Genomic DNA, 19,204 nt, shown 5'->3' with positions numbered 1-19,204 from the left:
GTTTTGGGGGGGTTGGGGGGGCAAGGAAAAGGTGGAAGGGGGGAATTGCTAAGAAGGATGGGAGTGAGAAATGAGTTTTCAATGGCACAAGGGTCTGCCTGTGGTCTTGCAAATGCTATGCCTGGCTTGGGAGTGGGAAAGGTTCTTGTAGAATGGGGGGGGGTGTTTGGCCAGAAAGAGAAGTACATTTCCGCCTTCTGTCTAGGAAAAGGCCAAAATGCTCCCCATTTGAGCATGCCTAGAAACATGCATTTATATTAACATTTTAAAAAAAATATCATTTTTTTCATGTGTCCTCCATTTTTTAAAAAACATGTCCTACATTTGAAAATGTTGCCCTACATTTGTCCTACATTTGTCCAGTTTGGAGGTCCTGCCTTATGGCAACCCTAGTTTCAGCCCAGTGCTCTGGTCACCATCATAGTTGGTCAAGGACCAGCCAGGACATAATGCCTGAACTGGCCCAATTAAACAGTGGGGTAGATGCACCCAAGGCATATAAAGGCTTAAGCTATAAGCAATCTCCATATTATTACAGAATTCCTTGTGTGCCAATACCAACTAACATGGGCATGGCTTTGAATACAGATTGTGTTAGTACTGAATAATTTCACACAAGAGTTGCATTTCAGACTTGAAAAGGAGTTTCAGGTATAAGGACCTCCAGCATGACCAAACATCCTTGGACTATTCACCAACAAAAAAAAATGTTGTTATGTCAGAAGCCAAAGCTTCCAGCAGAGAGAGTTGTAGCATCCTCCACATAAACATTATATGCAAACAGATAAATCAAGAAAGAGTTGCACAAAGATTTTGAACTAAGAAAGTCATGTTCCCAACAAAAGAATTCAGTGCGAATGAGCACAAGCCCCTACCTTAGGCTAAGGATGGTAAGAACTAGCTGCCATTATGGATTCAGACGCCCCAGGGGAACAGGAAGCAGAAGCACTGGACAGAAAACTGGAGTTTATCAGCTAGGAAATGGAAGTATAATCAATGGCAACTGAATGCAATCATGGGGTTTAACGTATTGCGTGATAATCCACTACACGCAAATTCGGGCAATGGAAAGTCAGTCTGAACGCAATCATGTGGTTTCATGTTATGCGTGATAGACTGCCACACGCAAATTCGGGCAATGGAATACTTTTTTTGGGCAGTGGGAAGCCAGTTCGACGCAATGCACATTCACGTAATTGCGCTAAACTAGCGACTTTAAGTGAATGCATTCTTGCCCCACTTTCTTTTCATTCGAATTTAAGAGAAATTTCTCCCGTTTGATAAACTCCACTGTGACACCTCATTTAATGATGGACATGCTCCTGCTCTCAGGCACAATGGCTTATGAAGAATGACCTTAGTCTGAGGCTGCCAGAAGAAGTACTGGCTATAGGAGATATCAATTTAGGGGTAAGGGACCCCACAAGAGTAAGAGGCATCCCCAAGTTTAGGTCCTCCCTCAGGAGTGGCCAGTGTGTACATTGCTGTATATGTGTGGGCATGTTGCAGATTCACTTCTGCAGATAAACTCGGTTCCAACGGACCCTGTTGTTTCCAAGCATCCTCCTCCTAGTTCCAGTTCTGGATGAGTTCAAAATGTTTCTGGAGCTGCACCAGGATTTGGCTGCCATACTGCAAGGCTTTAAGAGAGGCTTGGAAACATAGCTTTGAATTGCAGCTCCCAGAATTTCTCTCAGCGGGATTGGGGAATTCTGGGAGTTATAGTCCAAAAAGTAATTTCTCCAAATCCTGGATGCTCTCAGGCTTTTGTTTGTTTTAAATGCCACTATTGGACCATTACAGGATTGTAAAGATGGTGCTGCGCCTTTCTAAATAGCTCCAATATTAAAGGAGTTTATAAATGGGAAGGGAAACACATTCAGATCCCTCTGTTCCTGTCTCACTGTCCTAAAGTCTGTCTCATCTACCCTCACAAGGTCTCAGTTTCTCAAGATGGAGCCACGTGCTAATCTTGAACATCTCCAATGCAACTTATTGTTATAAAAGGGTTCTGGTGGCCTTTGTTTTTCCTTCCAGGGGTTAGTTTTTCTTCCTCTACTGTTTAACCACCCTTTTATATAAACAGATGGGATAGATAGAGCCCTTCTCTGCCATTTTCCTAATAGTGACCATAAATTTATTTACATTTCTAATATGCCAGGAACGTGACCAATGACACATTGCATCTTTCTGGTGTGCTGAAGATATGAATGAACTTTAGTCTCTCAGCAATTAAGGCTTCCTGAAACTGCACTTCATTAATGGTTGTTATGCAAAAAACATAAAACAGGCCTTATTTGTGAATATAAAAATGCAATTTGTTTTAATTTATGTTGGAAAAATCCCACCGAGTTCCTTCATTGGGCCCTGCCAGCCATCCATCTGACGCCAGAGGTTTTGCATCTAGCAAGAGGGGAGGAAAGAGTGGGAGCAAAATTACAAAGGATTTGCATAGAGGAGGCTGCTTGTTCCTTCTTTTGGGGAGAAATAGCATTCTAAGTACTGTACCAATAGAGAAAACATGCATGCATGCAGCAGACACTCTCCTACAATCTTTGCTACAACTCTTCGTGGGAAACAAGACAGAAGTGCCAAACACACATTCATGATGGGAAGTTTTGAGATTGTGGGCCTTCATTTAATCCTTTACCATAAAGATGTGTGTGCGGAAAGAGGAAGAACTATAGACTCACACAAGGAGCTTGTGCTAGCTCACATAAAGTTTCAACATCATTTTGTTTAAAATCTGCCCACCATCTCATGATAAACTGCTTTTCGAACTCATCAGTTTCAGAAATAGGCAGCCCCATGCAACAGGGTGCAGTGAGTGAGCAGGAAAGGCCTGCTGTTCCAGGAAAAACCTGAATCCCCCCACTTCATGCTTCCTTCAGGTGTTTAGACACTGAACCCATGGATCAGGTTTTCATTTCATGTTTCCACTGCTGCTTCCACAGACCACAGTTGTGCGGAGCAGGGCAGTTGCAAGATCTGTGTTCAAGATTCAGTGCTTGGTAAAATGACTTTGTGAGTACCGTATTTATAGGACACTACCTATAAGTTTATTCAAGCATTATGTCTGCTAGCCATGCTTTCTAAAAGCGCTGTAAATCAGGGACATTCTGGAACCTCAATATTGCTAAGAAATATATTATATGATTTGAGTTGCGGAAACCTGTGCTAATGATAATTCATATTAAACCTCACAAAATTTGCATTAATTTAAAGAAAGGATCACAGTAGATGCTTCTGAGCAATGTATGAGCAGGCATGAAGAACGGGACAACAATCTGGAAACCAGGATTTGATTCCTTGTTGGCCATGGAAACTCACTGGGTGACCTTGGACAAGTCACACATCTCAGCTCCAGAAAAACATGATAGGTTCACCTTAGGGTGCCATAAGTTGGAACCAACCTGAAGGCACACAACAACAGGCACATCCCCTCCAAAAAGGAGAAAACTGTGCCAATACTGGAAGTGGCGTAGTTATTTCCAACTCCACTCAAATCATTTGAAATAAAACAAACCAAAAAATGAACTGATGAGAATAAGAATGCCTAATAATGCAGAATGCCAACTCCCCTCTGTCTGCTGAGGCATTTGTGCTATCATATGCCCCTAAGTCAGATCTTGGAAGGAAATTTTCCCCAGTAATGAATGTATAATACATAGCACAACTGTAACTCAATGAGGGATAACAGCTTATTTTACAATCTAACCATCACTGTTTAAAGTTACTTTTATAGTTATGGGGTAGGTAGTTCCAGTAAAAGGTTGGAGAATATCACATGTCAAGTGCTGAAATCAAAAATATTCAGATGATTTTTTTGGAAAAATTAGAAAAAATATCACTTCAGTTACTTTGAGTAAGATGTTCTTTTCAAAGCTGTAACAATAATAGTAAAAATGACATTTCATGGGTTGGAATTATAAGGGTCACTGATTATTTTTTTAAAAGTAGTTTTCCACTTTCTGGTCTTAAGCACTCAACTATATTTAATACACTAGTGCATTGCAAACCCCCATTTAAGAAACAGAGAAAGTGTAAGGTAACATATAATTAAGAAAGAAAATGTACCACACATTGGAAAGGAACATCTTTATATATTTTTTTTAAATTCTCTATTGCATTTATGCAATAGAATAAAACAAATACAAGTGCATGTACCTCTAACTTGAGGACTTGCACTAACGTTTAAGCTTTGCTTTACAATGTACGGAACTGTAAGCTGATGATGACGATGGAACGGACACAGTTCCTCACCTCTTTAACCAGCTTCAAAACTGAGCTAAATACAATACAGTTCAGGAAAGTGTTCCCAGACATTAAATGCTTGTTATCCACATGTTTTTAATTTGTTTTCTGCTCATTTTATTGTTTGAATGTTAAGATGTATTAATATATATTGTTTTACATTAATTCATAGAAGTATGCCATAGGCAGGTTTATTTATCTATTTTAATTGATTGTACAGCACTGTGTAAATTTACAGTGCTTTATAATAAAGCAATATATAAAATAATTATTATATTATTATTATTTGAAAAGCAGATCTTCACAAAATCCTGACTAATAGAGAAATAATACACAAGACCACTGGCAAAACAGTCATAGTTTATTGGAAGGTACACTCATCATAGATAGATTAAGTTACACACCGCCCCTTGTCAGTTGCTACAGTTAGAAAAGCCTGCAAGAATCACCATGCCTATAAGAAAGAGGGAGAGTAAGCCAGCCAATGGCCATGCATTTTGGCTAACAAAACAGGATAGGAGCAAAATCTTCAGGTATGTAGTGAGATGACAAGTGTGTTCCCCATTTCAGCATGACCAAAATCTTTCAAAGAAGTATGTGGGAACTATATATTAATCTCACTGCCTTGACCAAACAATCCCGTTCTGCATCCCGCCTACAGCCACTAACAACTGCAGCTATAGAGGAATGAATATGCAGACAGAGATTATATGTTTGATAACTTTTTATAGTACTATTTAAAAGACTGTATCTCCCCATACAAACCTTCAGGAACTCTAAGATCTTCAGTAAAAGGCTTTCTCTCAGTCCTGTCCACATCACAGACGTGCTTGGTGAGGACATGAGAGAGAACCTTCTTGGTGGCTGCTTCCACCTCCCGGAATCCCTTCCACAGGGGGCTAGGCTGCTCCCCTTCTGCTTTTCCTTTGCGGGCAAGTAGTTTGTATGGGTAAGTAAAGAAGGTTCTGTACTGAGATTAAGTTTTATTTATGATACATCTTTTGTAGTTTTAAAATGTTATTTATATAATGTGGGGGTTGTATTGGGGTTTTTTTAAGTAGTTTTGTTTAAATGGTCCTCTTCAGTAGCCATCTGGGGGAAAGGCAGAAGGACGGCACACAAATAAAATAAAAGATATTACCCTCAGTCATGTCCCCAAGGATAGCAGGGAAGAACTGTACACTTTCCTCAGACCACCTTTGCTGCATGAACCCCTGTTTACCAGTCAGCCTAAGAGCACCAAAGCATTGAGTATCAGCAGCACAAGTACAGAGCTCCCAGGCAGCTGACACAAAGCTGGGCTCATCTTGTTAAAGCAGCAGCAGCAGCAGCAGCAATAGTTAGCCAGGGTACGGATGGTAGGGCTCAACAGATTTCTGGTCTGTTGGGATAAAGAGCCCCTTGTTTCAGGCAGCTGGAGGACCAGCAGTATAGAAAGGCGAAAAATAGAGTTGTTTTCTAAGTAAGTCCCCTCAGAACAGCACTTCCTCCTTCTACCTGAGGCCTCCAATAGCAGGAGCTTCCTCTGTGCAGAGTGCCTTCTCTCAATCCATCTCCTCCAGTGTGCTGCTTGCCACAATTCTGGCAGCTGTGGCTATGCAGCACATGCATCACTTTCCCCTCTTACCCCATCTTTGCCATCTAGTTTAATTCCCTAATTAAGGCAAACAGATTCCACAAGCTTTCAGGTCACATTGCTCCAGAATAGTCAGCCAGCCAGCACGCCAGCCAGCACACCAGCTAGTCACGTCTCTCCAATATCCCAAGGCTTCAGTGACCAGCATTCGTTTCCTTCCTTCCTTCCGTCCCTTGGTCTCAGTCGAGTAAGATAACTCCAAGGCAGTGTATCTCTCCATCCATCTCCATCCAGCATCTAAGTCCTGGGAATTCCATTGTCAAGTCTTGGACAAACCATTCGCTTTCTCTAAAGATGCCAGCCACAGATTGCTGGTGAAACGTCGGAAATAAACTCTTTCTAGAACATGGCCACAAGCCAAAAACCCACAAAAACATTCGCCTTGTGTACCTGGCTAGATAGCCATCACCCAAGGGCTAGTTTTAAGGTTAAATTGGTTTCAAAGCATATCTCCATGCACACAGCACAGCTTGCTACGTGTCCCACTCTGTGTGTGTTCTGTGTTACCCTCCGGACTTCCCAGTCTTGAGCTACGCCAGCGTCCCACAGGCGTTCATGGGACGGTAATATAACTCCACTGCAACCAGTGAATCTACTGTCCTCCTTTCCATATTCCATTCGTCTTATTTCTGTCTGCTGTATTTTGTTGTTAATTGCTATCTTGTGGTGTGGACTGCATCTACACTCTCTCAGTGTTACCCGAAAGGTGGGGACATGGGGGTCCCCACCAGTGGAGTCAGCAACTCCTGACATTTTGGGGAAATATGGCTCAAAAGGAGACCTGAGAGAGACGGGTGGAACTTGGGGATCTTTTCACCTGGTTTATCACTGCAGAGGAGGGACTCCAGTTTCAGTGCATAGAAGGGTTTTGTTATGTAGGAAGTGGAAAGAGTGCGCACAACATACAAAAACAATGCACCTAAGACCATACAAGGCTGTCAGAAAGAAAGTGTTGGGAAGGTGTGATAGAGGACAACTGGGATTAAGAGGGCCAATATGGCCAGTCCTGAGAGAGAAGTCCCGGAAACAGAGAATAGCTCAACAGTGTCTGGGACACACAGGAGAAATCCCGGTCTGTTGAACAGAGTTCTGGTCTGGACAAAAGGTGCTATGGATGGGGAAGAGGAGTGTATATCCCGTTGCATATCCCCAAGGGGTGGGTTTGGGTATTACCAAATGGTGTAACAAAGGCTTGATGGTTTTTCCCTGGAAGTTGGTAAAGGGCGCTGGTCAGTTGTCGTTAACTTTACAGTGTGGGCCTTCCTTTTTGTGGGGGTCTGTTTCGGATCCCACCGTGCAAAATGGTGGCTCACGCATATGCAAGCTCATAGGTTGAGGGGGGCATGCAACATGGAATAGCAGGGTCACCCCTCTGGCGTAGATTCAAAGGCGCAGATCCCAGTCGGCGAGTTTAGGGGGGTGACTGTAAAGCAAAAAACATAGATGTGTTTTGACACAATCCTGATTATTCAGAACAGGGAACAGGAAATAGGCATGGGTTGAGGTGGAAAGGTAGGGTGTTGGACTGCTTTTGCAATGGGAATCTTGTGGCGGGATACAAACCTGCTGCTTTGGTGCAGTCGGCCGCTGCCGCGCGGTAGGGCCCGGGGGAGTCCGAAGCCTCAGCGTGCCTGCTCCCGCGCGGACCAAAATGGAGCTTCTTTTCCGTCGCGTTTGCGACGTAGCGAGGCGCGGCAGGGGCGCACTCGCGACGTCACAAGGGACGCGACGCGTACGGACGCTCAGCGTCCCGAGATGCAAAGATGGCGCCGGCCATGTAGAAGGGCCGGCGCCATCTTGGACGGACGGAGTTCGTACTAGGCCCCAGGGGCGTCGATAAGAGACACCCCTTTTGTAAAAATGGGACGTCCTCCGGGACGTCCAAATGCGTATAGAAAGCCTCTTTGTTTCCCATTATTGAGAGGCAATGTGAGAGCCTGGGGGGTGGGATGGAGATGGATCAGCAACCCTTCGCATTTATTTTGTCCTAACTAGATTCTTCCACTGGTCCGTTATGTCAAGCACGACTCCTTACACATGTAACTTCCTTCACAGGCCATTGTTACTTCTTAAAACTGCTCAGTGCTAGATAGTAATTATGAAACTCCATGCCAGTGATTAGGCGTGTAGGGTATGCAAACATCAGCCCTCAGCCAGCATAATTATTGGTGATGGGGGGGGGGGGGTAGTTCAGAACATCTGAAGGGCCAAGATTACCCACCCGTGCTTTCTTACTCACGTTTCACTACCTGTAAACAAGGCCTAATTATGCAAGAAGCAGTGTGTAGCAGCATTTCGAGCGTCAAGGCAGGCTGCCTCCGAAGAGAAATACCGTGGACCCTTGTTATCGCTGGGTTTGGTTCCAAGGATCCCGCGTGGATAACAAATCCGTTGGGTGCGCAAGTCCATTAAATATAATGGCACAGCAAATGGTATCCTTATAAAATATAGAAAATCTAGGTTTGATATTTGATTGATATTTTTTGGAACATTTTCAAACTGTGGATACTTGATCCGTGTATAAAAAACTGTGTATAAGAAGGGCCGGACTGTTACTCAGCATTTGCCCCCCCCCCTCCCCTCTCAGGGCCCTCATAACGGCAGGGGGCTTGACAAGAAAGCATAAAACTCTAATTTTTCACAATTAAAGGAAGGCACAAAAGAAAAACCACAATTTATAAAAGATAGGAAATAAGGATTTGCAAAATCAGATTCTGGTTTCTCTATGGACCTATCACACTGATAATTCGCACTTTTGATTCCACTTTAATGTTCCATCTTGTGGAATCCTGGGGGATTGGCAGCAGAATTCATTGCCAGGGAGTTTCCTCTGCAGCCATGGCAATTAAAGTGGGAATCATAGGACTAGAACTGCAGAGTGTAAACGATCTTCAGGATTTTAAGCCGGGTGGGTAATTTCATTGGATCTGGATGCCAATTTTCTGCCCCTGGGACACTGGATTCTTACTGTGGAGTCCTAAAAATTGGGAAGAACAAGGAAAAATCAGAGTCCTACTCTAGTTTTGAATAATATTTCTTTTTGATGTGTGAAGAATGCAGGAAGTTCCCCGCAAATTCTTTAAAAGGCAAAGTGGCTGTGTGCTGGAGTTCGGGGAAAGTTGTTGTTGCTTGTTGCTGGAGTATTCTTTCTATTTTGGCTAAACAATAGAGAAACTGGGGGAGTCTGGGGAAATCAAAGGCAGGAAAAAATGCCCCCTTGGGGCTGCATACAGCCCGAGGCCTCCCGCAGTTGTAACAGAAGAAAGGAAAAGAGAGAAGAGTCCATAGCATTATACGATGAATGCCAGTAATGTCCCCCTCTTTTTCCCAGGTATGTCTCAACTTAGGAGGGATTTATGGGACAGATCCAAAGCCTTTTTTCTATTCTAATGGGGGCAAAGCCTTGAGAAGCCCTGGACCCCTGAGAAGAAGAGGAGGGGGCTTAGAGAGAGGAAGAAAGAGAAAAAGAAGATGAGGAGGGGGGAGAAAGGAAGAAAAAGGAGAGGAGGAAGAGGAGGGGAAGAAGAGGAGGAGAAAAAAAACGGAATAACAAGAAGAAGAGAAGGAGGGGAAAGAGAAAGAGAAAGAGGGGAAGAACTAAAAGCAACTTGCCTGCACAGCCCTCTCCGCTTGGAATTTGGAGCATGCCCAAATAAGGAAGCAGAGGGCTGGCCAATAGAGGCAGGGCAGTGCAGCAGCCCCCGCCCCTGCTGGTTTCAGTCCTCCTACTGCTGCTCCAGGCATGTTTCACAGGCAGCACTCTATAGAAGGCAGGCAGCAGCCCTGGGAGCTCAGAGTTGGGCAGCCACCCGGGGGCGGGGGCGGGGGCGGGACTGGGCATGCCCCCCAGGGGGCGGGAAAGTCCCGCCCACCACCGTGAAATGGCAACCCTAGCTGAAACAGATGTGATGCCAGGCTGATACCACACTGGTCCTACTGGCCCACTTCCTCCGTGCCACCACCACCCTCTGCGGTTTCACCAGACAAGCAGCTCCCTGTTCAGCACAGGAAAGGGGGATGGCACAGTTCTTGGTGTTCAGACAACAGATCAGGCCAAATTGGGAAATACCAGTGTGTGCACAGAGTTTCTGGGAAATACCAGGCTTCCCCCCCAAATTTGCATAGTTTAGGGCAAAGTCAGGTAATAGGCCAAAGACTGCAGTATCTCCCTGGAAATAGCTGTAAGTCAAGGGAACTGCCAGCACTGGCTTTGGGGTGAGTTTGGCATTTTTTCCAAGTGTAGACAAGCCCTCAATCTACAAAAGTTTACTTGGAATTTGTAAACATCTAGGGGAGCTGTGTTGGCTACAAAGCAAATCCTATAACATCCAAACAATAATACCTTTATTGGGCCAACCAAAATGCTCAATTACATGTTGCAAACTTTCAAAGTCACACTGGCTTCTTCATCAGGCAAGCAAGAAGAAAAACAATGAAGCTGTTAGTAGGTCTCATTTTCTGTTTCTGGTCTTAGTTCAGATCGTAGGGACAGGGCTATCTGCAAGCTGGCACCTCCCCTTTTCCATGACTTTGAAAATCTACCAAGGATCACATGACCAAAGGGGGAGGTGCCTGCCTGCAGATAGCCCTCCCTACCACATAGACTTGGAACTTGTAGTTTATACTACAAACCCCTCTCTTCTTGTTAATCTACAGGATTCCTTTATTTTAAAAAATCTGTACATGCCTTGGTATGTGGTCTGGCAGGTACTCTGAAATGGATATTTCCAATGCTTTTCATGGCCAACTTCCACTGAAAATTTTGCAAATGTTTATTTTGAATCTTCAAGCAGTATCCCAAACTTTGTGGAATCCCCATTCCTGAGCAAGCTATACGTGTTGAATATCTGCATCTGCTGCATCCTTTAAAGCTGCATGAGGAGAAAAGGTACTAAAAAGAGGCCACAAGGGTACACAAAACACCTGAGACCACAATTTGTGCACTCTTGCGTTACATGGAAAGGATATCTTTGAAATAAATACATGTTTGAAATAAATAAATAATATCATATCATATAAGAAAGTCCAGCATTCTGTTTCCTATCTGTAAAACAGTTTTGAATGAAATTATTCAGAATGGGAGATAAGGGAGGGGATGATACTGGGCAGCCCTTTTACCACCCTCTTCATTATTTTCACAAAGAGCACTGTATATTTGTTGTTGTTAACTGCTGTCAAGTAAACTTTGACATGGCAACCCTATGGAAACCTTCAAGTCACTCTAACATATCAGCTCTGCTCAGGTCTTGCAGGCTCAGGGCCATGATTTCCTTGATTGGGTGTTGCCATATGGAATGTGGTATTCCTCTTTTCCTGCTGCTTTCTACCTTACCAAGCTTTATTGTCTTTTCTAGTGAGTTGTGTTTTCTCATATGTCCAAAATATGACCATCTCAGTTTATTCATCTTGGCTTCAAGGGAGAGTTCAGGCTTGATTTGCTCTAGGACTCATTTATTGATCGTTTTAACAGCCCATGGTTTCTGTAGAACTCTTCTTCAGCCCCATATCTCAAATGAGCTGATTTTCTTCGTATCAGCTTTCTTCACTGTCCAGCTTTCACAACTATATATACAAATGGGGAATGCAGTGGACAGGCTGTGTTGGCAGACTAGCAGTCTAAGCAGTGGAACATCCATGATTTGCCATGCCCCCATATTATTGACTGGTGGTGCATGCACACAGATGCACTGATGTGCAAGTACACATGTTACCACCCATGGAATAATAGGTGGTGTGACCATCCATGTTTTTTTCCCATCTGCAAGGCCTCCCAAAACTGAACCTCCATGGATGGGAAGGGCCCAGTATACTACAGTCTGGACCATCCTGACTTTAGTATTCAGTGATATACTATTTCTACATTTTAGGATCTTGTTTAGTTTCTTCATTGATGCCCTTCAAAGTCCTAATCTTCTTCTAATTTCTTGACTGCAGTTGCTACTCTGAATAATTATTGAGCCAAGGTATAGAAAATCTTGAATTATTTCAGTGTCTTAAATGTAAAGAATCTGTGGTCATTATTTTTATTTTCTTCAAGTTCAACTGTAAACCTGCCTTTGCACTTTCTGCCTTGACTTTCTTCAGTAATCATTCCAAGTTTTTGTTATTTTCATCTAGTAATATGGTGTCATCCACATACCTTGGACTGCTAATGTTCCTTCAATTTTCACACCTCCTTTTTCTGTATCTAATCCTACTGTATGTGTATGTTCAGCATACAGATTAAACAAATAGGGTGATAAAATGCAGCCTTGCCTGATCCCATTTGTCAGTTGGAAGCCATTCCATTTCTCCGTATTCTGTCCTAACAGTACCTTCTAGTCCTAAGTTCATGTTATGCATCAGGACAATCCAATGTTGTGGCACACCCATTTTTTAAAGCATGATCTATACTCTTTTATCATATATACTGTCAGATCTTTTGCTATAATCTATAACACATAGGCTGATTTTAGTTTGAAATTCTTTGATATGCTCTATCATCCAGTGTATGTTTGCTATATGGTCCCTAGTGCCTCTTTCTTCCTGGACCAAGCTTGGACATCTGTCATTTCTCACACCATATATGGTAAGAATCTTTGTCGTATAATTTTGAGCATCACTTTGTTTGCCTGGGAAATTAATACTATGGTCCTGTAATTACTGCAATCATAGAATCATAGAGTTGGAAGAGATCTCATGGACCATAAAGTTCAACCTCTTGCCATGCAGGAATACATAATCAAAGCACCCCCAACAGATGGCCTTCCAGCCTCTGTTTAAAAACTTCCAGAGAAGGAGTTTCCACCATTCTCTGAGGCAGTGTGTTCTACTGTCAAATAGCTCTTACTGTCAGGAAGTATTTCCTAATGTTAAGGTAAAATCTCTTTTCCTGTAGTTTGCATCCATTCCTTTGTGTCCTAGTCTCTGGAGTAACAGAAAACTTTCTCCATCCTCTTTTTCAATCCCTGGTCCTCCTACTTTGGGATTGGAATATGTACTGAGCATTTCCAATCTGCAGGATGTTTTTTTGTTTTCCGTAGTTGTTGACAGATTTTCATTATATACCATGCATAATATACACATTATTCTGTCTGTACTGAGAAAACTAGAATTCGAAGACCCTAAGAGAATGGGAGACAATCTCCCAGTGCCTGGTAAAGTGGGAGGAAGAGATTTTGTATAGGCTAGGCAGGGGGGAGGAAGAGAAAGGACAATGAGAAAGGTGAATGTATGGGGGAAAACAGTGAAGGGTGAAAAATTAGAGTTTTGTAAATGGTGTGAAGGTGAAGCTGGGCAATTCTGCCACTAATTTTATAATCTTTTATAATATCCCCTCTTCTTGGGCTGTAATCTTATACTCAGATACCTGGCTGGGATTAAGCATCACTGAATTAATGGGATTTACTTCTGAGTAAGCATGGATCTCAGGCTTCTTGTAAGACAGAAAGTCAATACCACAAGCAAAACCTTTCATCCCAATATTTTTTGGACAGGAGGTAACAAGGCAATCCTATACATAGAATCATAGAATTACAGAATTGGAAGAGACCACAAGGGCCATCCAGTGTAACCCCCTGCCATGCAGGAAATCAGGTACAATGAATCTACACTAAAAATAGACAAAAACGTTTGTTATATTTCTAACATTTACCTCAGAGCTGTTACACATCTGAGCAATTAATAAGTGAGCACAAGGATTCATTTTCATTAGTGGAACTGAGTTCACCATCCCTCCACACCCAAATTCATCACTGGCTACCCTAAGCTTTCTTTATGTCTAGAGTTGTGTCTGTGCGTGTGTGTGTGTACATGCACGCGTGTACATGTACATGTGTGATTTTATTGTTGCACATGTATGGAAGACTTCCAATGAACAGTAGGTACAGTGAGCTATATTTTAGAGGAAGAAACTGGCAAAAAACACCTCTGAATATTCCTTGCCTAAGGAAACCATATGGAATTCATGGGATTGCCATAAGATGACAGGTGATTTGAAGACCCGTGTGCATGCACACCAGGAATCAGATTTCCTTGCTGATCTGCTACAAATCACCCAGAGATCTACCACTAGCAGATCCCATTCTACTTTCTGCCCCCTCTTGCTCTACAGGACTGGAACTGCGAAGACCAGCACTTGCTTGGAACTGCAAAGACCAGCCCTTTACTGCCCAAAGGGGTGGCAAGGTTTGTATTAGCAAACCACCCTGTAACAAGAAAAGGCAGTGTGAACTCTCTCCTACCCTGCATTCCACTCATTCCAGGACCAGCCTGTAGTCAAACCCTGCAGGCCTCCTTCCCTTGCTGCCCCCACTACATGTTAGTAAATAATGCTAATTGCCTGCAGCAATGCTAAGGGCAGTATGAAATCCCAAACCTAATGAAGGAAGCCAATGAGGACAGTCAGCCTTATATCATCCGAGATGGATAGTTTGTACCAGTTTTTCTTCCATTCCAACTACTGTCACACAGAGAGGCTACATCTAGTACTTATGCATTTATTAAATCAGGTTTGCAATGTGACAGGTCTAATCCACAAAATAAAATGCCAGAAGTCCATTAGACTCTCCACAATGTACAGTTGTGCCCATTCCATCACAAACTGATCATGCTCAGCTTTATGTCCAGTCCATTATGTCCAATACATTCAACCTAATCTGTTAGATAGATTACATTCAATGCAGCACATTACATGCAATGCTACACAAGATGTCTTTCTGAAAGAGGCTGGCCAGTGAGGCATATGGAAATCCTGCCTTTGGCAGTGTGACCACATCTTCTAGAGGCTCTCAATCAAGGGCAGGGGGTAGTAGGGAATTGTGGGATTTCTCATCATTGTTTTGGGCAGAAAATCATTCACATACACACACTTGAGGCCTGGCATATCCTGGCCTCAGAGGTGCCTCAACTTTCTCCCCATCTAGGGTTGCCATACATCAGGACCGCCAAACCGGGACAAATGTAGGACAACATTTTCAAATGTAGGACACTTTTTTATGGAGGACACCCCACGCCCCTTCCCGGCCTCTAAGGAGAACAAAGCCTCCTTAGAGGTCTGGAAGGGGCACGGGGCGTCCTCCATTTAATAAAAAAAGTGTCCTACAAAAAAAAGTGTCCCTCCTTCCTGGCCTCTGAGGAGACCGAGGCCTCCTTAGAAGCCAGGAAGGTGAGCGGGGGCCGGCCGCGATCGCCGCGATCCCGGCCGGCCTTCTCCCTTTTCCCTGGCTTCTTAGAAGCCAGGAAGGAGAGCGGGGGCCGGCCTCCTCCTTCTTCCCTGGCCTTTAAGGAGACCGAGACCTCCTTAGAAGCCAGGAAAGAGAGCGGGGGCCGGCTGCGATTGCCGTGATCACAGCCAGCCTCCTCCCTCTTCCCTGGCCTTTAAGGAGTCCCAGGCCTCCTTAAAGGCCAGGAAGGTGCGCAGGGGCCTGCTGCGATCGCTGCCCCTGGCCCCTGCTGAGGCCTGGGTGGCGCGTGCTGAGGAGCCCGTCCCCTTTGGCCAGCTAGCCAATGGCCGGCTGGCGAAAGCAGGGGACGAGCTCCTGCTTTAGAGCCCCCCGCACGTGCGGGCGGGAAAGCTCTGGCCTTGGCGCCGGAGGCACGGCAGCGATGGCAGAGAAGGAGGAGAAAGGCGGAGCCGGAGGAGGAGGTGGGTTGGCACTGCCCACCAGTCAAAGGAAGGGAAGAAGGAGGTGGGTTGGCGCCACGGCCAGCCGCATTAGTGGCAGCAGCAATGGCCGCAGGAGCAGGCCCCGAACTGGGACTAATGCATGGCTGGGGGCCAAACCGGGCCGGGACCGGGAGGAGCCCCCAAAAGTGGGATTTTCCCGGCGGCCACCGGGATATGGCATCCCTATCTCCATCCCCATTACCTGGCCCTCCATTCCCACGTCATGGTTGCTGTCTGCATGAGTGTCCCACTGAGCTGCCTGGCGCATCTGAACCTGCTGCCTACACATCTGTCCCCCAATGCATCTGCCTCCACTGCCCCACTTCTGAGGTCAAAGCAAGGTGTCTGGCCGTGATCATATGGCTGGGCACCTTGTTTTGACCTCAGAATGAGTGACCCACAGTACCAACAGATGCACTGGGCAGCTCAGTGGGACATTCATTCAGACAGCTGCTATGGCATAGGAATTGACCGCTCCTGATCACTGGAGAAGATTCAGAGCAAGAGGTAAGTTTTCAAAAACTGTTGAAAGCATTTTATCTCTTGGTTCTGGTGAGGAACATGTCAGATGTCATCTGGACTGCTCACAACAGAATTGGCATTTGGGACATGTGTTGTCCAAAGAGATCTACACCAAAATGAGGTTGTGGACAGACTTTTTGGCCCATGCAGATGAGGACCAAGTTACATTATGTTTGTAAGTAATTGAAGGGTAATACCATTCCTTTAATACTTTTATAGGCCGGAATTGTATGTCACAGTGGACACTACATAATTTTATGTACAGACTGGCCTGAAAGACTGGCCTGTGGATGGAGTCAGGATGCAGTGTCCTGACAATGCTTGCTCTAACTCCACCAAATGATGCAGCACCAAAGTGGCACCATAAAGCTGTGCTGTTGTGGCTATGGCGCCCTTTGGAGGGTGCAAAGGGCACAAAAAGGAGCAACTTTTTGTGGCTCCTTTTTGTGCCCCTAAAGGCTGGATCAGGGCCATGGCATGAGGTTGCCGTGCCCCCAATCCAGCCAGGAATGGGACAGCCTATATAGCCCTTAGTTACATGGCAGAGACATAAAGGAACCCTCCTAGTGAATTTGAAGATCCCTATCATAGAACTGGCAAGAGTGTTCCAATGCTCATTGTGGGGTGCCCAATGCACATCAGCACCTATTCTGCATTGGTCCCATTGTGCAGTGGCCACTTTGATGGCTCCCATATGTAGTAATGTTACGGCAGCCCATTCCTGAATATGGACATTAAAAAACTGCTCAATTCTATTTCCCACAGAAGTAAGTCCACTTACAAAGATGCAAGTCACCAAGTAAATTCTAATTATAGTTGCACGGATATGGCTTCACTGAATGATGAAGGAGAAATATCACATGGATCAAGTACTGTCTTGTGCTCCATTGTCGATGCTGGGGTAAATGCAAGGTAGGCCTGAGGACAGTTCATTTTGTAACTCCTCAAATCTTTTTGACGGTTTATTTTTTAGCATGGGTCAGCAGCCTGTAGCATTCAGACGTTTTGGGGTAACCCCAAAGCAACTGTTGTTCTAGTTACTTTTTGAAAAGCTGAGAATTAGTGTTAGTGTCCAAATGCATCTGAGGAAGTAGACTTAAGTCTAGGAATGCTCATGCTGCTAACATCTTTCTTTCAGTTAGTCTCAAAGGTGCTACAAGATATTTTTATATACTGGGACATTGTGTGTGCGCACATGTGTGCGTGTGTGCGTGCTCATGTGTGCGTGCGCACGCACACACACACACACACACACACACACACCCCACACACACGTACCCCATAGTGGTAACAAATGTATTTTATGGGCTTCAGTACTGTAACTCATTACTTTTTAATACCAGGGGTGTGTGCATCCTGCAGATGTTCTTGGGCTACAATTTACACAAGTCCTAGAGCCAACATAGCCAATAGTGAGGAATGCTGGGAACTGTAATCCAAAAACATCCAGAGGGCCCCACTTTGCTCACCCCTATTTTGAGGTCACTTCCCAGGTGTGTTCACATGCTCTCCCTCAGCATGGAGAATCTGGGCAGTGGGTTGCATGGCCCTTGGCTTCCTACATCTTACTGGTAGCACTGAACCTGGGGATGAGCTAGTAAGCTTTCTTCTGGTCCCATCAAGATGTTCAGTTGGAGAGAGTGGGGGAGCTTGCAGTGCCCCTGCTAACTGCATGTGGCCTCCTAAGAAAACCAATCTCCTACTCACAAAACTGTTGATCTCTATCTGTAATTCTACAATTGCTTTTAAAAGAAAGCGGCAGTCCCTTAGTGTTGCTGACTGACCTAATGGGATCACTGATGCCCTTGAAGTTTTGTGGCTTTCATGATAAAGCCTGAAATTCAAGGCACAATCATGGGAACACTTGCTGTTCCAACAGCCAGCACCCCATCCCACCCCACCCTACATTGCCTACAATAAGGAAGTTGGGCAGTGGAGCCATATTGCAACTCTGGAGCTCAGGGACAATTTTTTTTTAAAGAAAGCTTCTCACATGAGAGCACACATATCAAGATGTGCAAAAGGAGCTGAGGTCCTGAATGGGGTATATGTGATTAACCAAGCTGGGGAGGGGGAGCAGAATCTTCCCTCAATTTTCCTGGGCAGGACATACACCCTCCTGCCCTCACCGCTTAGAAATGTCAATATGAAGGGAGGTTGGAGACCTTGTCTCTCTCTTCAGAGATTCTCCCACAAGGGGGGTAAGTCCTGTAATGTTTAACATCAAAACAAAGAGGCCCTTCTTTGCAAAAGGAGCTGAGCTGCTGAAATGGTAACTGCACAGCCCTGTTATCTCTGCTCTCCATAGAATACCAGCCCCAGCAAAGCTGGCTGGCTTGTTTAATTTTTAACGAAGTTCTGATTGCTGTTTGGAAAAGGGGGGGTGTTAAAAAACACCACAGAACTTCAAACTCCACATCCCACCATCTCACTTGAAACTAATCTTAAAACACTGATGATGTGGCCCTATCTGTCTTTTAGAAATAACAGTTCTTTTTATGATGGTGGAAAGGGGGAGAGAACCAACACGAAACTTGCAAAAGCATTCCAGAAGAGTAGCCATGTTCTTTTCCAAGGTTTTTCTCTCTTTAGAAACAGATTTATTTATGAATTTTCACAACAAGCTATGCCCTGCCTGTCATGCTGGTTTGGAGTAGCTGCTTATTTAAGAAGAACCACTAAAAACAACTCTATATCACCCTTCCTAAACCTGCCGCTCTATGTGTCTGGGACTGCAGTTCCCATAGTCCTGCAGTTAGTATAGCCCCCAAAGATCCAACATATCTGGAAGTCATGCCAGTTGAGGAAGGATGCCCTAAATTGTTAATTCAATGGCTACATGTATTGGTCAGATGTTGTCATTGTTAACTGTCATCAAGTTATGACCACCTTATGAATGAGAGACCTCCAAATCACCCTATCACAAATAGCCTTGTTCAGGTCTTGCTGACCCATTGCTATGACTTCCTTGATTGAGTCTATCCACCTGAAATGCAGATGTCCCATCAGACACATCAGTAATAAAATACCGAGATGGGTATCTATAAATGAACCCTTCCATAAAAGAGAAGAAACATTAGTGGGGAAAGTGAATGCCATATTTTGAAACTCTGGTAACAGATAAAGGAAAACAGAGATTGAAAACA

Source organism: Sceloporus undulatus, chromosome 2 (genome assembly GCF_019175285.1).
Source record: "Sceloporus undulatus isolate JIND9_A2432 ecotype Alabama chromosome 2, SceUnd_v1.1, whole genome shotgun sequence".
Taxonomy (NCBI): domain Eukaryota; kingdom Metazoa; phylum Chordata; class Lepidosauria; order Squamata; family Phrynosomatidae; genus Sceloporus; species Sceloporus undulatus.
The sequence above is the reverse complement of the archived record's forward strand: the minus strand, read 5'-3'. Positions refer to the sequence as shown.